This window comes from Halichoerus grypus, chromosome 13 (assembly GCF_964656455.1).
Source record: "Halichoerus grypus chromosome 13, mHalGry1.hap1.1, whole genome shotgun sequence".
NCBI classification, from domain to species: domain Eukaryota; kingdom Metazoa; phylum Chordata; class Mammalia; order Carnivora; family Phocidae; genus Halichoerus; species Halichoerus grypus.
The window spans coordinates 37965180-37981798 of NC_135724.1; the positions used below are offsets into that span (position 1 = coordinate 37965180).

The 16619-nt window shown below is 37.6% G+C and overlaps 1 protein-coding gene and 1 pseudogene across 9 annotated transcripts in view; one reads left to right on the forward strand and one right to left on the reverse strand.

Annotated features, from left to right (window-relative positions):
• The window catches only part of NOL4 (nucleolar protein 4), a 410691-nt gene that overhangs the window by 319619 nt on the left and 74453 nt on the right, over positions 1–16619 (forward strand). The window lies entirely within an intron of this gene.
• On the reverse strand, positions 1740–1864 carry LOC144379972 (U4 spliceosomal RNA; annotated as a pseudogene).

The following is a 16619-nucleotide window of genomic DNA, read 5'->3' on the forward strand; positions in this document are numbered from 1 at the left end:
TTAAAGCTACTTAGGCAGGGGGTGCCTGGGTGGCTCAGTCGTTAAGCGTCTGGCTTCGGCTCAGGTCATGATCCCAGGGTCCTGGAATCGAGCCCCGCATCGGGCGCCCTGCTCCGCGGGAAGCCTGCTTCTCCGTCTCCCTCTGCCCCTGCTTGTGTTCGTGCTCTCGCTGTGTTTCTCTCTGTCAAATAAATAAATAAAATCTTAAAAAAAAAAAAGCTATTTAGCCAGAATAAACTCCCCAGGTCATCTCACTATATGGCACCTTATTTTCCTCATTGATAATAATATTAATATTAACAACAGCATCAGAAGTATTTATGGATGCAGTATTGTGTGAGGTGTTTTACAAGCTCATTATATGTCATTAGCATGGCTTTTAATGAGGTGGGGAAACCGAGCTTTGGCGAGGTACCTTCTCCCAAGGGTGCAGAGTTGTTCCAATTCTCGTGCTTTTTAAAATCACATGTTCCATGTGAAATCACTAAAGCAACCAGAGCAGCTACAGCTCATCTGATCTATGTGTGTGGTGGCAGCTCACCGTGTTTGGTGACAGGTACTTTCCAAGTGGTGAAAAACTATCGGTAAAGTTCCAAACGATATATAGTACAGTATTGCCTTGATTTACACAGTAGCACTACACCTGAAATAATTCAATTTATATTTAAAAGCATGCATAAACGCTTTGTGTTTATACCTAAAGGAAACTTTTAGGCTCAGATAACTATATATAGGCTTTCGCCTAAAAAATATCCAGCAGGACTTTTTAAAATTGACATGGGAACAAAGACAGTGCTTAGTCATTTGAGATTGCCTGGAGCATGTCAGAGCTTCCAGTAAACTGGTCCCCCACCGACTTCACGCCTGTGTCACCTGCTATATGGTTTCCAAATGTCCCCTGAGAGTGGTTGGTAGCACTCTCGTTAAGAAGCACTGCTATGGACAGACTAGGATTTGAATAGGAATGGGAATCATAAATTCTCAGATCCATTCCTTGATAGTGAACTCATAACTCTGTTACTCCCACTTGCAGAGACTGACCTTGAGTTTCAAAAACCACACATTTTCCATAGGCTCTGCATTTATCATATTAAATGAATTTTCCATCCATCCTTTTCTCCTTCCTTTTACTTTTTGTTTTTATATTCACTAGAACCTAGAAATAAAAATTGCATGGTATCAGATAAAAATAACTTAACCGGGTCCTTTGATTTAATTTTATGTCTTTGCAAGGATGAGGCAATTAAATATCAATGGCCATATCAATTACGCCCTTGGTCAAGAAACTAAGCCACATGTGAATTCTAATTCCAGTTTTATTCTTGAAGTACAGTTCCATTTTATATTCATCATTCAACTATTTTAAAATCTCTCCCAGAATTGCATTTCTATTCTTTCTAATTTTGAAGTCCCCATTATGTTAGATATTTATAATAGGGATGCCACAAGATCCAACACTTTGCTACAAATAAAATACCCCAAAAGGATAAGGCTCTGTGGTCTTCAGAAATGCATGTTTCATCAGTTTTGCTCATCCATAAATACGCTGTTTGCATGCTCACCATTGGAGGGCATGACTTGGCAGCTCTTCTCTTTCTCTGATGGGTATACACTGAACTATCTGCCTACTCACATCATCTCTAAAATGCCAGGCAATGTGTAGTAAGTTATCATATTGTAAAGGAATAGAGTTTTTCCTATATGGGAAATAGCTAACACAGTGGATATCAACCATGACCTTAAATTCATGAGCACCAAAGAATAGACCAATTAGTAAACCAATCCAGAGAAACTTGATTACAATTAGTAATAATCACGCCTCGGATAAACCTCATCAACTACCATACTGCCCCTGCGCAAAGCTGAGAAACTTGATTACAAACATTCTTACTACTGCAAAGCTACCGTCATACTTCTATTAGACCAGAACAGACTCTGGGAATATGTATAATCACATTTTAAAATAATAAAAATATGGAAATATTTTATGTTCCATTGTATTTCTGTAAAAATATAGAAGTTTTATATGTATAAAAACTAAGAAAAGTAAAGGTATATACCAAAATAAAGTGTTTTACAGTTACATAAAATATCCCTTATGGATAATTAAAATGCATTTTTACCATTCCATTTCAAAAGTTTGAGATTATTGTACACATTATATAATATTTGAGAAGCAGGGTTAAAATAGTTCTCCCGGAATTTTTATTTGCTCTGTGGGGAAGAATACTTGACCTGAATTCTGTTGATATTTTGTGAGCAAAATAATTGCTTTATGAGTTTGCATTCTTTCAGCATTAGTTAATGTGGCTGGGCTTTGAATATGAATTAATTCCAACTTGAGTTTTTGCAAGATATCTTTTTTAATGGATATTAAAAGTTTAAAACTTTTTCCATGATTTTTTTTTTTAACTTCTCTGGTTAGTTCCTTAAATATTTAATTTATCTCTGTCAGCAAAGAACATGATTAATAGTAGAAAATTACTTGTAAATGAGCCCTAAAGTGGTTTGCTTATTTAGCAACTATTCATCATATGGAAGATATTTTGCTACATACAGAGGCCATGAAACAAGTAAGGAGAGGGGAACCTCTCTTTACTAAGTGCTGGATTTACTTGGTTTTTTGCATATATGACTTTCTTTGTGGCAATATCACTGCTGAGCTAGTATCATTATTCTCACTTTACAGATGGATAAAACATAATATTTTTCCTCAAGAAACTCACATGCCATTAAAGATAAGTGAAATTAGCATGGTAAATGCTAATTTTAGCATGGAAATTATAAGGGTGTAATCAGATCTTTGTGAGAGCCAGGGGACAGTGCTCTTAATTCTGCCTAGGGAACCCAAGAGGGCTTCCCAGAGGAGGCACCATTAGATTTGGACCTTGGGAAATAAAGGAGATTTTGACAAACAAAAAAGCTAGAGGATGATATTCCAGACACATGGAGCATTCCCACACATGAAAGCTTCTTGAGTATTAAAAACTGCAGTCTCCGGTGAGGGGCCCAAGATTGTGGGGAAGACCTAAAAAGAGAAAGGATTGGACACGAAGGTTTAAACTAGATTGTGTAGGGGCTTTCTATGGTGTTATTTGGACTTTAAACACATGCCAGAGAGGAGTGAGAAGGAGAGTGAAATGTCTTATTTTTAGGAGGCTTCAGAAGCCTACGGACAAGGAAGTGTTGAGACACTGGGGCAAATGTGAGGTCCTGATTCAGCAAGGAATTACTCTCCTTACTACCTGTCATTTCAAACTTGCTATTTATTTTTGTTTGTTTAAAGATTTTATTTATTTATTTGACAGAGAGAGACACAGCGAGAGAGGGAACACAAGCAGGGGGAGTGGGAGAGGGAGAAGCAGGCTTCCCGCTGAGCAGGGAGTCAGATGCGGGGCTCGATCCCAGGACCCTGGGACCATGACCTGAGCTGAAGGCAGACGCTTAATGACTGAGCCACCCAGGCGCCCCTCAAACTTTCTATTTAAATGAGGTGAGATGTAAAGCTGAGCCTATGCCAAAAAGTGATTATGAAGATGAATCTGCTACAAAAGAATCGTATGGTTACAGGGCATTTCTGAGTTAAACACGACAGTCTCGGGAATGCCGACTCCTCCGTGCCACAACATTAGCTCAGCTAATTAGGAATCGAAGCTTAATGTTTTTCTATAGTTTTAGCTTATGGAATTATATACAAAGATTATTATTCTGTCTTAAAAGTCTTTTAATCTTTTTCTATCTTTTTATGATGTCTCAAAAAACTGACATTACAGTTTTCATCCATGATTTTATTTTTTTTGAACTTAAATTGAGAATATGGTTACTTCTGTATAAAATTTTTCCTTGGTGTATATGTTTTCCTTATATAATGGTGTATCAATTTATATCTGTGTAGTGATGCATAGAACATCATTTTGCTGGCCTCTCATAATACTCTGAAGCATGTAGATCAAATGGTTTCCTTCTTCTATGCCTGGGGAATATCAAGCTGAAAAATTTATTCTTTTTGGGTGCTATCTATGGGGTTGTCTTTTTTTTTTTTTTCCTAATTCATTCCACTTTACTATTTGATTTTCTGGCTTCATTGAGCATTCTCCCACATTCTTATAGAAATGATTTCTTTTTAAGTTTTTAGGTACATCTTTGGCTTAGGATGTTATTAGTTTCTGGATAAATGTCAGGATATGAGTAGGTGGTTTGAATTCAGACAGAGAAATTCACATAATATGTTTATACACTTTTTGGTGCCAAAGTCAGAGGAACATATGGTTTACTGAGCTCTCCAAGAATACAGCATTTATGTTAATATTTATTTTAAAATGGATTATTTTTAGGCTTAGTAGATAAATGAAAAGTCTGACATTCGGCTTATGCCAAATGTATTCATTTTTATAATTTATTTCTCATAATCTATTCATTCTTTGTCTTGTCTTTTCTCTTTAACCACTTTAAAACCCACTAGTTACCCTGAAACAACCATATTGTGTGTATTGGTGAAATTTAGCCATAGTTACAAATTTATTAGAAATTAGATAACGTAATAACTTGACAAACTGGACTACGCTTCCTAAAGAGATTTATGATGTTTGACATGACTCATGTGGTAAATACAGTGAGACCAGTGGCCTCAAGAACCACATTTTTCTCTCAGTAACTCAGCACTTTGGGAAAGTGGGGTTTCTGCAGAGCTGAGTATTTTGGGTGGCTAAATATTAAATCATTAAAAATGATTCTACTTTTGTTTCTCATGTCATTTATTTCTCTTTCATTTCATTTCATTCTAAACTTTCAGTGCATCTTCATTTCATGACAAAAGTCTTCTGATCATAAATTTAACCATGGATTTAGTTACGAATCTTCACTAAGGATGGGCAGTTCTGATATTAGAGCCTCAGCTACAAACATAGTTACCACAGAACAGGTGATTTAACAGGCGATCCTATAAAGTCTGTCTTAGAGAAAACCCCCAAGGCAGGTCAACCTGCTTTCTTGGTAATTGACCTCTTTCTCATAATGGTGAAAGGAGCCTGGATTTCTGATAGGCTTGCCAGCTAAGTTGATCTTTATTGATCCGTTTTGCTCAAATGGATCAATCTCATAAATTTCTCACCCTCAGGAAGAAGCCCCATCTGTCCTGGGCTACCAGTGTTCTTTACCTTGTCAGCATTTTAAATTATTATTATTTGCTTCAACAACCCAATGGCTTCTAGATGTCTCTAGGACATGTCTGTATTTGTTCTCATTTACACCCTGTTGATGGGATATATGAAGGACCACCTCTCACTGTTTTAGGAGTTTATGCAAACATATTTTCTAAGAGCCCTTACCTACGATCTTTCATCAGGAAGAAAATGAGGTTTATATAGATCAAAAACCAAGTCCCATTTCTTTCTAAGTTCTTTTTTTAATGTTTTGCCTTGAACACAAATAAGATCAAAATAACACTTTAAATGATACAATTAGGTTGAAAGCCCAGTGATCTTCCTACATTAAGATCAAACTTCTCATTAAATCACTTCTCTAGTAACATTCCATGTTTTTATTTTTCTTGGTTTTGGTGCTCATTTTGATACATAAGGAAACATAATAGCGCAGTCTGGTCCTGATACTCAAGGACACGCAGAGAACTCCAACCCATGAGGGCGCCTGGGTGGCTCAGTTAAGTGTCTGCCTTCTGCTCAGGTCATGATCCCAAGGTCCTGGGATGGAGCCCCTCGTCATAGGGCTCAGTGCTTCTCCCTTTCCCTCTGCCATTCCCCCTGCTTATGCACTCTCTCCCTCGCTCTGTGAAATAAATGAATGAAAATCTTAAAAAACAAAAAACAAACAAAAAAAACTGCAGCACATGGCACAAACGGTCACCTTTTTCACATCTGAGGTTTGTGTTTTGTCTTCTCCCAAGTCTTCTAGGAACATTTAAGTGCGATTTAATAGAAGTCCTTGTTCTGAGTTCTGGAAAGAGGGCAAAGAGCAAATGTACAAAAAGATCATAGCTGTAACTATAAACTTAAGTAATAAAATAGGTAGATGTAAGTGAAAAGTTTATCTGAATCCCAAAGGCATTGTGATTTGCATCAAAAAACAGCAGTTAAAGCTTTTTCCTATGCCAGCGTCTTTCCTATTGGTTATTTATGCTCCATGATTAATTTCAGGTGAGGAAACCTGAGAAGTTAGAGGCAGAAGGTAGGCTTTCATTCAAGCTTTAGAAAACAGAGAGTCCAGGGGTGCCTGGGTGGCTCAGGTCATGATCCAGGCTCCTGGGATCCAGCCCCGCATCGGGCTCCCTGCTCAGCGGGAAGCCTGCTTCTCCCTCTCCCACTCCCCCTGCTTGTGTTCTCTCTCTCACTGTCTCTCTCTCTGTCAAATAAATAAATAAAAATCTTAAAAAAAAAAAAAAAGGGCTCTCACCTTTGTTTACTAAAAAAAAAAGAAAACAAAGAGTCCAGAGAATGAGAAGCAGTGGGATATTTTAAATACACCTGTGTGGCATTTACACAGTCACTATACTTGGGGATTGCTAATATACAGCTTTACAGAACAAGAGCCTCTTTTTCAAGTTATTAAATTTTCATTTTTACTATGGGACATATTAGACTCATTTTAAAAAGTTAGAGCTCCAGGGAACCTTGCAGACCACTTAGTTCAATAAATTTATTTTATAAAAGAAGCAGACCTGGAAAAATTAATTTTGTTTTAGATTTTCTTCGTCTCTTCCACCTTCCTCTCTTCAGTGATTTTTCCATATTTCTCTAGAAGGGGAATTTCTCTTTAAAAAGAAAAAAAAGACCAATATAGTACAAAGAGTTTAGCTCCTTTTTTATTTCAGGGTAATGTTCTGAGTAATGAAAATCAGAAATTTCAGCTTTTAATGCCATCATACATCCATAACATGCAAGAATTTGAATACAACTTTAGGTGGGGAACTCAGAAGGTCACAGTAGTTTAATTCAATTTCATTTTTCTCTCCTTTATGATTGCCTGTGAAGCAAGTTTCAGAAGCCCAACGAAGCTGTCAAGCTTTGTACAGTCTCCATGTGTGTGAGGAACATTTCCTTTCTAGGGAACTGCCCAGTTATTAGTGTATTTTCTTTAATTCTTTCTAAAGGATCTGCATGTGAGGTTTTTAAAATATGGAATCTTTTCTGTAGCTTTTTACATCAATTTCTTAAACTACTCTTTGATAATTTTTCTTCTAAGAACATTTGTTGAAACCATTTCAAATATCCAGATTCAGGTTTAAATTCCAAGTTCTTTAACATGCCAACTCTCAGCCCCACTCTATTTGGGAAATAAGCCAGGACGTATATAGGAATAACGTCACACATAATTGTACTCATGTTTGTGTGTTCTCTTATCCCTTCATGTTGAATTCACACAAATTTTCTCATTTAATTTTTCCCCACACCTTAGTGAGGTACATACATCATTACTATTATTCGTGACTCAAAATGGCACAAAGAAGTGCAGCCCCCTCATTGTGACTCCTGTTTTCTTTTTAGCTACATGAGATTTTGAGGATGTAGAGGTCTGTGAAAGTAAAGCAGGACTCATCATCCTCTAAACACACCCTAAATCTTTCCACCCACTCGTCTTTGCCCAGTCTGCTCGTCCTCTCCAGTTCCAGTCCTGCGCTTATTTGTCTCCATCTCAAAGTGCGTCTGTTTAAGGAGCACCTTCTGGATCAAATCAGCCCACCAAATGAGTCCTTTTCTCTATGTAGTAACAACTCTCAGCCCGACATACTGCACTGCTTGATAAATACTCGGCTGACATCGCTCACAATGGCCTCCAGGTGTCTTTTGGAATATTGACTGTACAATTACAGATCACTCTGTAGGATTAAAACAGCTTTGGCTTTTCATCATTTTGAGCCTCAAAGATATACCTACTAATATACGGGGATGAGGTTATGCACTAAATAAATATCCATATGTGGCTTGATGTAGCATGGCAAAAAGTTCGGTTTTAGGGAAGGAAAGAGCCTTTTAATGAGATGCCTTCTAACACAGTAGGGATGCTCAGGCCTGAGAATGGTAATAGGTAGTCAGAGCAGTAATCATTAGATTTAATACTACAATCTAAAATGTTGACTGACAGCCCAGCACACATAGTTTTAGCACCAAATGGGGAAAATAAAAATACTTTTGAAATTTTTTTACCAAGCATGTAAGCTGGGGAGAGGGTGAAGAATGTCTCAACGTTTAGTCTTTGGGCACTGTTGCTTTTACTTGTTCAGTGAGAAAAAGAAGGCAGCTAGTAGGTTTCTGACAAAGCAATTATAGCAAGACACAGATGCTGGGAGCTGACCTGACATCTGCCTCTGGATAGTTGTCATAGCAGCAGGCTGAATAGAGCAGCTTCCTAGGAGTGCTGCTGTAGGCTCTGGAGGAAGTCCCGCCCTAAATGGACCACATTAAAACAATATACAAGGATGTTTATCACTCCTTAGCGGTGGCCATCTTTCTCCTTTATTTGGTGTTTATCTAATTTTCAAGTACTCATTTCATAAGAAGTCCATGTGTAAAGGCAACGACAATCACAGGCCTCGGGGTGATTTGCAGCACCATCCACCATAAGTAGATCCCAAGTATCTAGGGTGTTGTTCCTTGCGGAGAAGGCATTTTAAAGTGTTGCTAACAAAAGAAATGTTTAGATGCTGAACTGGATGTAGCTTTTTTTTTTTTTTTTTAAGCTCTGTATGCTGTATCCATACTCAGCACATTTTTGTCCTTAATTACTCTTTGATGACTCACAAATGTATGCATGCACCCCTTCATCTTTGTCTTATCCACAAAAGATAGCCACTTAAAGTTATATATAAAAGATGTGAACATATATAAATATATCTACATAAAGAAGAGGGTATCTGTTAACGTTAAAAAGAAGGCTCTGGGATTATTTAGTGGGGTACTCATTTGAGTTTTGAAAATGTTACTTTTGGTTTAGTAGGCTAGAGTTGGCATTAATGTGGACATGTCTTTCTAAAACCGAAGTCTTAATAATAACGTTAAGTTGTATATCATTAGACAATTGTATTTTATAAATAGTTATAATTGTTCATGCATAATCTCGAAACACTCAGATAAACTATTGATAACTACGTAACTTTCAGCAAAAAAAGGATATCTATTCCAACGATAAGTAAGATCTATGATAATCTTGGATGATTCTGCCTAAAACAAAAAAGAATAAAAATCCTAATCCTATGTATGATCAATAGAGAACCTGCATATTCTAAACCATGACCTAAAAAATTTCTAAACATTTTCCAAACAATGGCCTTATGTAGCTATGGAATAGGCATCATAAAAAGATCATAAAAATTTAGTATAACCATAAACATGAGAGTGCTTTTTTCTCTTTCTCAGTCAATGTATATTTCCACCTTTAGGAGGAATTGAATAATTGCATTTTTTTCACTCAATGTTTTGACCCGATAAAAATATAAGCAATGCTATTGGCAAAAGAAAAATAGAACTATAATCTGAACAGTAATATTTTGGTTTTGCGTAAAGCTTGAAAAAAATGAATATAATATATTGACTCTATAGTAATTTCAAACCAGCATTTCAGAAGTTACAAAATAATGCATATACAAGAAGCTAAAAAGAATATAAACTAAATTGAAGAGTTAGAGTCAAAATTGCATTTTGTCTCTGTTATGAATCAGGTTGGAAATTGGGGGAGTTTTCCAAAAAAGCTTGGAAGCACAATTTGTTTGGACACAGAATATGTAGACATTAAAATATAGTTTTTTACTGTAATGAACCAACTTTTAAAATGTATTTAAAAGCATAAAATATATTCACCTCAATGGCACAAAAATTAAAGATATATGTAATCCAAATGTACATACATTTGAATCCATATATATATGAAGAGAGACTCTTCTGTATTACTCCCCTGGGGAAAAGTTAAGTGACATTTGTCTGCTCTCGCCTGCAAGACTAGGTACTAGATATGAAAGTATCCAAGCAGTCCACGTTCAGAGACGAGGAAACCTGATGAACTTTTTTCTCCTCAGAAATAACTTGAATTAGGAATTGTCAAAGTATTTCATTCATTAAGTACTTGGTAAAACATCAGACCAAAAGCTTAACTTTATTCTTAAGGTTAGAAGTGACCCAGGAGAGAGGGACCTGGCATTCAGTGACTGTTGAAAGCAAATGAAGGAGGAGAGTGCCAGTTGGGAGATCGAACACCCAGAAATGTCTTACTTGAAAGTGTTAGAAAATGTAGTTAGAGATGGTTTGAGCAAGGGAATTGATAAGCTCAGGCACCTAAAAATTCTAGCAATAGGGTCAGCTTTATATGGGGTTGACTATCTTATAGATAAATAGGATCTCCCTGGGATCTCTGCCCCATCTTTGTTTCTATTCTTGGACAAGTTATTCCTCATGGTAGCAATATGGCAGCAGGAGGTCCAGTTTTCCATCTTCCCATGGACTGTGATTGGATTACACATGCATCCCTGAAGCACATGCTGAGGCCCAGAGAACAGAATGATGCATAGGTTGCATGTTCAGTTTTGGATCCATGGGCGCAGTCAGCTCTGCAAAGCACATGGAATAAGAGCGGGAGAGCAAAAATCAGAAGCAGTTACTAAAAGGGGGAGGGGGAGAGGATAAATGCTGACAAGTCAAAGAAAAACAATATTCACTGGAGTGGGCTGTGTTAGTTTCCTAGGATTGCCATCCCAAAGTACTACTAACTCAGTGGCTTAAATCAAGAGAAATTTATTTTCTCACATCTCTGGAGGCTGGACGTTCAAAATCAAGGTACTGCAAGGGCCACATTCCCTCCAAAGCATCTAGAGGAGGATCCTTCCTTTCCTCTTCCAGCTTCTGGTAACCCCAGGCATCCCTTGGCTTGTGGTAGCAATCACTGTCTCCATCTTCATAGGGGCATCTTTCCTCTCTGTCTGCATCTCTTATTTTCTCATAAAGACATCAGTCATATTGGATCAGGTCCCATCCTACTTCAGTCTAGTCTCAACTAGATTATACCTGCAAAGACCCGATTTCCAAATAAGGTCACATTTGCAGGTATCAGGGATTAGGATTCAACATATGTTGTTTTGTTTTGCTTAAAGATTTTATTTATTTGACAGAGAGAGAGAGAGCAAGCACAAGCAGAGGGAGTGGAAGGCAGAGGGAGAGGGACAAGCAGACCCCCTGCTGAGCAGGGAGCCTGATGTGGGACTGGATCCCAGGACCCTGGGATCATGACCTGAGCCGAAGGCAGAGATTTAACCGACTGAGCCACCCAGGCAGTCCTAAACATATGTTTTTGAGGGGCACAATTCAACCTGTAACAGTCCACCCCCTGCCCTCCTCACGAAATTCATGTCTTTTCCACTTGCAAAATGCAGTCACCCATCCCAACTTCATCAGATGTCTTAACCCATTCCAGGATCAATCCTAAATCCAAAATCTCCCCTAAATAGAATGAACTCAGCAAGTCTCAAATCTTCTAAATCTGGTATGGGTGAAACTCTGAGTATGGTCCATCTTGGGGCAAAATTCCTCTCCTCCGGCAGACTTGGGAAACCTGGAAAACAAGTTAGATGTTCCCAAAATACAATGATGGGACAGGCGTAGGATAGCCATTCCCATCCCAAGAGGGAGGGATAGGAAAGGAAAAAGGGATCACAGATCCTGAGTAAGTCCAAACCCAGCAGGGTAAATTCCATTATATTTCAGGGCCTGAGAATAGCCATCTTTGGTGCAATGCTCTGTCCTCCCTGCCCAGCCAGGCAGCAGCCCCAGGTTCCCTGCTCTCATAGCCCAGGGACATCTGGTAAGCTGGCTTCATCAGCTCCGCCCTCTCAGGTCTCTGCCTCTTTCCTTTGCCCTACAAATCCTTCTTCTTTCGTTCTATCCCATTTCAAGCTTGCAATTTCTCTGCCAGCATAACATTTTTAATACATTTGTCAGTCTTCCGTGGTTGTTGAGGTGATCCACATTATTTGACGTGAGGGTTCTTCACACACCCCTCCTAGATAACCTCGTTTCTATCCCTAGCCTCTCCTGACATGGTTGATTGGACTTAGAAGTCACACTTAAAATCTTTAGCATAGGGTGGCCCAGCCATACCCTTTCTTCAAAGCATGCTGTCTATAAAATTTTCCAAATCAAGTGCTGATTCCTTTGTGTTAGCAAATTCAACCTGCAACATGGATTAACTCCAATTTTTGCATTTTTTGAAGAATGTGTGTATGTCTATTAGGTGGTATTATACCTAAGAAGAATTAACCAACAGAACTATTGAAGGCATAGAACTTAAAGTACACCTATAAATGGAAATATATTACTACCTCCAGTGCTATTTAAATGGGAAAAATTTACAAATTATCTTTGGGTTTTACTTATTTAAAGATGTAAGGTAGGGCTAATATTTCCATTTATTTGCTTGTTTTTTTAAAATTACATGAGTTTTATTATCAGGAGATTGGCCCAGATTCCCTCTCTCTCTCTCCTACATAGTATAAATATAGTAAACTCTTATACAAAATAAAATTTTGTATCAAAATATGAAGAAATGCTAAAAATCTTAAATCAGTGATAGGTATGGAGAGGATAAACATTTGAAATAAAATTCAAAAGAAAGGTGAATATAGCCCTATTGCCTATTGATAGATGCTTTGCTCGTTCATGAATGTAGCAAATATATATACTCTGTTAGGTTGCCACAGTCAAAACAATAAAAGTACTTTATATACCTCATGTCCCCACATCCAGATAATCTTTCTTTAAAAATATTAAATTTTGTATTTTTCCTAAGCATTTTTTTTTAAATGCTGCAGCTCAATGCTTTGTATTTATTTATTCATTTTCAGTTCAGACTATGGCCAGAGGAAGGGGTTTTTAGCCTTAAAAGAATCAGGGTAAAAAGTAACTCTTACTGCCCACTGATATAAGTACATTTTGCTTAGTTGTAATAATTGTTAAGTATAAGATGGGAATACTGTGTAGATTTACATTGTTTTTCTGCTTTAGAGACAAAGCTGTTAGAGAACCCAGTGATTCATGCATATAGACCGTGTACATTTCCCCTAATCAAGGCCATCTATAATTAGACTAGTAATAAGTGCTTCTTAATGATTAGGAGGAAACCAGTTATTAATGAGCTGTCTCTTAAAAAGTACTGTCCATTCATTAGCTGTAAAGTGCTGACCAAGCTTTAAATGTATACATTCTGTTCTAAAAAATTAAACTAAAATTAACATATATATATACACGTATATATATAGCGCCATCTTTTGTTTCTTGTTTACCTTGTTGCTCTTTTCTGAATATTGAAAGCACCATAGAAAATTTGACAGTGATTTATTAATTATAGAAATGCCCACTCAAGACAGGTTCTGAAAAGTTGTGTGTATCTTTGTATGAAGGCAAGCACCCCACAGCCCACATTCACCCCTGCACAGCACTGAGGCGATAAACATCAGGGCTGCCTGGCCTCAAATATCTTCCCTTAATCCCTTCCTGAGCAACCCCCTCAGGAGGAGGAAAGGATCTGGTCTCTGTCTTTGTGACACACCAGGGTCCCATGTTCTTCGGACCTCAGACATGAAGTAAATGCAACGGATGCTGTTGTATCAGGTAGCTCGAAAGCCTCAGTCCGTGAAGCACAGATAGGGAACCTGGAGCTGAGTTCTGGCTGTGGCCACAGGGCCCAATTCATCTTAACAACTGATTAGGTCTAATAGGTATTTCCAGGAATAATTCAGTAGAGCCCTGCATTGTTAACTCATGACTTGCTTCAACAGGTCAGGAAAACACTGCTTCAGTATTCTAAAAAAATTAAATTAAATTAAAATGAATTGAATAATTTCTCAATACAGTAAATATATATATATCTCAAGATATATATATATATATATATATATATATATATATATATATATATATATATCTCGAAAGTATATAGGAGGATGGCAAATGGGAGCAGACCATGGAAGTGTTTATTTGGCCTAAATGTTGCTGGAAAATGTTTGCATTTGAACCCTTTTCAGGGGGGCATGTGCTCTGGACTTTACCACTGTCCACAACTTCTCATTGTCCTATAGTCAGACCCCTTGTCTCATGTACGTACTTCTCTGGGTACTTAGAAGCGGTTGAGTGAACCACCCATAGCGTATCAAGACTTTTGATTTACCTCATAATAGCTGAGTCTTTTATCACCTGAATATATCTGCCAACAGTTTTGCTTTAAAAATTAAAGCTTTGCTAATCCTCTGAACAAAAGAATTAGGATGAGAAATAAGATAGCCTGTAGATGTTTTACCCATTCCAACTTACACGAATACGCAAATACTAACTCCTTTCCACATTCTGATAGTAGAATAGAAAATACTGTTAAAAGAGTAGAATAAGAAAGCTATTTAGATTTGATTCTTCTCTTTTTCCATATTTTAGCATGGAAGAATATGTGGTTTTGCCCTTGAGATGATACTTGCTGTATTAGAAATAATACATATATCAGTAAGAATACATGAAGGACATATGAATATATATCAGCAAGAATATACGAATATAGATTTATATATTCAACTCAAGCTGAATTATGAACCTTGTTCTTAACCAACCACTGAATTAAGGCTTACTTCCTTTTTAAAATTCTAACTAGCTGTGTGATTTCTGTGAGCTACTTGGAACCAACAACCTTGCTTGGTACAAAACATGAAGGAGAAACAACTGGGCAGATTTTTTTTTCCACCCAAAATGAATCTATCTATTCATTTTGAACTGAGTTACCTGTTGTTCCTGGTAAGTTCAGAGGGAAAATAAGCCTCTGGGTCCCCAAATAGGTAAACACATTATTTATGTTTGGTCATAGCAAAGACATGTTTAGTTAAAAAAAAAAAAAAAAATGGGGCCAGAGTCCTTAAGCTAGAATTAAAAGACATTTATAAAGCAGAAAAACAACTAAATTAATTCATTTAAAATGAAGGATTCCTGGGATAAAGCATCTTGAAAGCCCATAGCTCATGAAGCATTTTAAAGCCATGGAAGGAGTGAGGCTTAACAGCCTTCGTTAAGCAAGCCCCAAAAGACACACATCTTAGAATGAAGCCCTCATTTTTATTTTTATTTTATTTATTTATTTTTTTTAATTTATTTCTTTGACAGAGAGATAGCACAAGTAGGCAGAGCGGCAGGCAGAGGGAAAGGGAGAAGCAGGCTCCCTGCCGAGCAGGGAGCCCGATGCGGGGCCCGATCCCAGGATCCTGGGATCACGACCTGAGCCGAAGGCAGCCGCCCAACCAACTGAGCCACCCAGGCGCCCCAAAGCCCTCATTTTTAATTAGCCCTTCTACAGAGTTTGAGATGATCATATTGTTCTTTAGGTGGTGGTGGTATTAAACACCTATACAGCGTTTTATTCTACAGTCCTCAAAAAGCTGTACAAAGATTAATATGACCCTATTTAGATGGCTTCCACAGGGCAGGTAGAACTGTGCACCTTTGTTCATCCAAACACACTTGGAGACGAACGGGCTGAGGGCTGGGCCAGCATTTGACTGCAACTCTGGATGAGCCACTGACAGGAAAGGGAATGTTCTTACCAGCTCTTCACTCCTTTACACACAGGACTCTATCCTATCTTCCCTTTGCCAGGGAAGGCCCACAAAGGAGGGAGAAGGGGGAGGAAAGAAAGTTGTAGTTCATTTGCATTATTTAGGCTTCTGGAAATTAAAAGTATTAATCACCTTGCTGATTTTGCACTGAAATGAAAAAACTGCTTATCAGCAAATCCAGCCTCCTGCACAGTGCCTGGGTTAAAACAAACAGCAAATCCCATCAAAGGGAAATTTTGAAGTGAAGATAATGCTGAATTCATGATGAAATAGCCTTGTGCGGTTCCATTATTTTTCACTTTGCTTAATTTTATTTTAAAGGCTATTTTAGAATTAAAATGCCCCTTCCTTAATAACTGAATGTCGTTTGTCCTTGAAGCTATAGTTGAGGGCAGTTACAAATTTTAAAAGATGAAGAAAAACCAAGTTTGAATTTTTGCCTATAAACATCTGAAGATATACCTGAAAATATATTTAGTATGAGGCATACCAAAAAAAAAATCATATTTAGTGTTCATCAGAGTAATTATTGTTTATTAAGTAAACAGATGAAAATAAAATTAAAAAAAAATTTTTTTTTTAATTTTATATATTTGAGAGAGAGAGAGCACAAGGAGGGGGAGCAGCAGAGGGAGAGGGAGAAGCAGGTTCCCCACCGAGCAGGGAGCCCCATGCAGGGCTCAATCCCAGGACCCTGGGATCATGACCTGAGCCAAAGGCAGATGCTTAGCCAACTGAGCCACCCAGGCGCCCCCAAAATAGAACATTTTTTATTTGAAAAATTTCTCGATTCTGCTGTCACATTGTTTCACATTTAAATAGATAAGCATGGAATATTAAAATGATAGCGCTAGCCATATTTCTTTTTTGCCTTTTGTGTCTTAATTGCCTAACATTAACTTATCTTGTGGAACACTGAGTGGGTACGATCTGCTTTGGATACGACTTTTCTACCAGCTGTGAAAGAGCTCCGATCAGTATTTGACAGCTTAAGCCTGATAAAGATCATTCCCTGTGAACGAACAAATGAATATTA